The sequence below is a fragment of the Pollicipes pollicipes genome, unplaced genomic scaffold (assembly GCF_011947565.3).
Source record: "Pollicipes pollicipes isolate AB1234 unplaced genomic scaffold, Ppol_2.1 Scaffold_6686;HRSCAF=7923_pilon_pilon_pilon, whole genome shotgun sequence".
NCBI lineage: Eukaryota > Metazoa > Arthropoda > Thecostraca > Pollicipedomorpha > Pollicipedidae > Pollicipes > Pollicipes pollicipes.
Window position 1 is genome coordinate 40157835 of NW_023596921.1, and position 3912 is coordinate 40161746.

Below are 3912 nucleotides of genomic sequence, written 5' to 3' on the forward strand. Positions count from 1 at the left end.
AAAGGGAATAGCTGATCATATGCATTCTACGGCTAATCATAAGTATCATTATTTAATTTGACACTGACCGGTTTCACGACGCCTGATCTGTGTGTATGAAACCTTTGTGTCACATCTATGCTGTTTGAAAACACACTTGCATCACAAAACGGAATCGGAAAAAGATGGATGAGCATCGAAAGAGGCGAGATACATAGCTGTTATACACGAGTAGCGGTAATATCCAGCGATGTGCAACAAAGCCTGCCCAGATATGTCAGCCAGATGTGATCTAAACAGACCGGCTCACAACGGTCAAGTAAGGAGTGTTGGAGGAGGGGCGCAAGGCGCCTGCCGATGCTGATCCGATGTTAAAGACACCAAGGGAAATAAGACAGAAATGATCTCGAGTGGCGGGGGAGATTTGCAATTAGACTAAGCGCTGTGGAAGAGGAAGGACGGATGCCTGAAAAAACATCAGTCATATGGTAGTAAAAGTATGGAGAAACCACAAAAATATGGAGTAATCGAGTAAGACTTAATCTCTATAAAAATATGGAGATTAAGTACAGGACATAAGAAATAGGTTGAAAGGGTAATACCACCACCCAAAAATGGTTATAGGATGCTACAAAGTAATACGATTATTGAGCTGTAGCCGGCCGTTCACCACAACTAGTACAAATACGTCAAGAGCATTCTCAAGCAGATCCTTTCAGCCAAAGCATAGCCAACGGCCTTCAGCAAGATGCATCGGCCTGAAGAAAGCACTGATGGCTTACTCTGTGGCTGTTTCCGCCCGTCCATCGGCTTACTCCGATTCTGGTCGCGACTAAGAGCGGGCTTAATCCACTCGGCGCTGGTGTCGTTGCCGGTCGGAGACAGCTCGGGGAACGGCTGCACGCCCGCCACCTGGCGAGTCCGAGCGAACCGTCTCGGCAGCCGGGGGCGGGCCCGGCTGGGGCGGAGCCGACGGGGCGACTGGCCAGCGCCAGCCCGTAACTGGCGGAGGCGCCGGCGGGCCGCGGCGGACGGGAGGGAACAAAAGCGACGGGGTGGGAGCGCGGCGGGTGGGCCCGGCGCTGTTTAACACATACAGGGTCCGGCGCCGGCGAAACGGGGCCCGTCCGCCTGCAGGGAGCGCCATGTTCGCACCTCCCGGCCGCCCGCTGTCTGGTCGTACGCCGTCCGGCCGCCCCCCATCTGGTCGCCCACCGCCGGGTCTACCGCCGTCAGGTCTGCCGCCATCAGGTCTGCCGCCATCAGGCCTGCCGCCATCAGGTCTGCCGCCATCAGGCCTGCCCCATCAGGCCTGCCGCCATCAGGCCTGCCGCCATCAGGTCTGCCGCCGCCGCCAGGACGACGACCCACGCAGTCCCGCTGGTAGAAGTCCGTCCCGGCGCGTGACAGATAGGCCTTCTCACCGGCCGAGACTGAAACAGAATCATCCCGCTGTTGTTACCGACAGAGCAAGTATCGGCGACTTGACCGGCACCGAACCGACCATGAATAGGATAGTGAGCTTTAATAAATCTAATAGAGTGGCTTTTAATGACTAATCAACGATCTCGAGGTCTGAGGGTAGTATTTTTACACGAAGAGCCTTAGCACGCCTGTATCTCCCGCCCAGTAGACGCCGTTCACTTCTCAGCTCCGTCGCATTCGTCCAGCAGACGCCACCCGAACTCAAATTCATGCTCCCAGCTCCGTCGCATTCGTCCAGCAGACGCCACCCGAACTCAAGTTCATGCTCCCAGCTCCGGAAATTTGTAGCACTCACTCTCATCGTCTCCGCTCAGCAGACACTGTCCGGCCGTGGTGTACAGAGCGAACGAGCGGCACACGAACTGGCGGTTGTTCGTGCAGAGCCGCTCGCAGTCCGTGATGCGGTCCACGCGCGGGATCGTCAGGTCGATGTAGCGCGGGTACTTGTCCGTGGTCGGCACGTAGTCGCAGCGCGTGTCCGCTGCGGGTGCGACGCTCGGGTTAGCGGGCGTGGCGTCTCGCGCTAGACTTGTAGTGAAGTTCTGCATGAGTGGTGGACAGCAATAGTAACAGACAGCAGACGTCCGTGTTTCGTGAAGGAAACATAGCTAGCTGTCCAAGACGATAAATACCATACTGCACCATCTATCATGATCATCCCATCTCCACCCCACACCCCCCACACCCTCTCCCTCTCTCTCCCTCTCTCCTTCTTTCTTTCTTTCGCGCTCCCTCACCAAGTCGATTTTGTTTTACTTCGCTCTTAAACCTTCGACCCTCTCCCCAAGTGTGCCCCCTGCACGAGCTTCATTGCACCTTCGCCAGTCCCCAGGCCTCAGTCTCACGCCTAAGCCCCACGCGCCGCGTCCCGGTCCTCACCGCCCAGACACTGGTTCTCTAGGTACTCGACGCCTCGGCCGGCTTCCACGTAGTCGTCCGGGAACTGGCGCCGGCTGGCCCTGCTCAGGCGGCACTCCAGCGTCTCTGCGTCGAAGGTGGCAGACCTGGCCGAGTCGTGGCGGTGCGTCACGCCTGGTACCGCGACACGGCGCGCTCCAGCGGGAGCGACGGGGAGGGTGTGACGCAGCGAGCATAGGTGCACGTCTCTAACTAGGGTACAGAGCACGGGCCGGAGGGAGCGGTGCGCGAAACCGCCGCTGCCCAACGGCCACTGAGCAGGCTGTGGGGTTTAATGGCGTAACAAATACTAGCGAAAATATTCAGACTCAATTACATGCCTCCGACCATCGCTCAAAAAGGCTTCTTGTACTGAAAGGCTTTATTCAGACACACGACAACGCATATCTGTTAGTTCCCAAGTCGGCCTTATGTTGTGCATTGCCCAGCTATACACACGTGGCCTCTGCGTTGTGGATGCGTGGCTGGGCCCTGCCGCGAACGGTGGCCGGCGGGGGTGCCTACCTGCAGTTGTCAGCCAGCAGCGTTCTGGCAGTCCTTGCGGTTAGGTACCGCCCTCAGCACACGGTCGTCGTGGTCTCTCAGCTGCATGCCTGGCACACGCTCGAATGCCCAGGTTCGGCGCGGGCAGCTGTGGCGGCGGGCCCTGCGGGTAGCCTCCTCCCGTTACGATACTACAGCTGGTGGCGGCGGGGCCCTGCGGGTAGCCTCCTCCCGTTACGACAGCTGGTGGCGGCGGGCCCTGCGGGTAGCCTCCTCCCGTTACGACAGCTGGTGGCGGCGGGCCCTGCGGTAGCCTCCTCCCGTTACGACAGCTGGTGGCGGCGGCCCTGCGGGTAGCCTCCTCCCGTTACGACAGCTGGTGGCGGCGGCCCTGCGTAGCCTCCTCCCGTTACGACAGCTGGTGGCGGCGGGCCCTGCGGGTAGCCTCCTCCCGTTACGACAGCTGGTGGCGACGGACCCTGCGAGCAGCCTTCGCACGCTACGAATCCTGCGGGCAGCCTCCTCCCTTTCCGGACCCTGCGGGGAGCCTTCTCCAGTTACAGATCCTGCGGGGAGCCTTCTTCCGTTACAGATCCTGCGGGGCCTCCTCCCTTTACGGACCCTGATGGGAGCTTCCTCCAGTTACAGATCCTGCGGGGAGCTTCCTTCCGTGCGGGCCTGCCCTTCTCCCGTTACGGACGGCGCCGGGGATGCTGTGGGCACCGGTTTCGCAGTTGTTCGCGTTGGTTGCAGAGTGGGAACTGAAAAGGGTCTTCGAGAGAGCGACTTAACATCTCAGAAAAGCAGCCAAAACTGAGTGTCCAGCCGGGTCGCAGCTGTGACCTCACGGCTCCGCGGTCAGATGTGACGATGTCGACGAGACTGTGCTGTATGACGTACGGTCCTTCGGAAGAGGCGCCACCACAAGCAAAGCACCAGGTACCGATTGCGGCCTGTTTAGGGCACATAAGGGCAAGTGGTGCAGGCATGTTCGGAATGGCGGAGTCTGCAGACAACTTTGGGTGTCGTTCACGCGTATGTTAACAC

At 59.2% G+C, this 3912-nt stretch overlaps 1 long non-coding RNA gene across 1 annotated transcript; it reads right to left on the reverse strand.

Annotated features, from left to right (window-relative positions):
- Positions 1–1294: 1294 nt before the first annotated feature.
- Positions 1295–2902, reverse strand: LOC119107063 (uncharacterized). The gene is made up of 4 exons (XR_005095191.1): positions 2887–2902; positions 2344–2468; positions 1760–1945; positions 1295–1412 (listed from the first exon to the last, which is right to left on the reverse strand). It is a non-coding gene; the product is annotated as an uncharacterized LOC119107063 (long non-coding RNA).
- Between the last annotated feature and the right edge of the window lie 1010 nt (positions 2903–3912).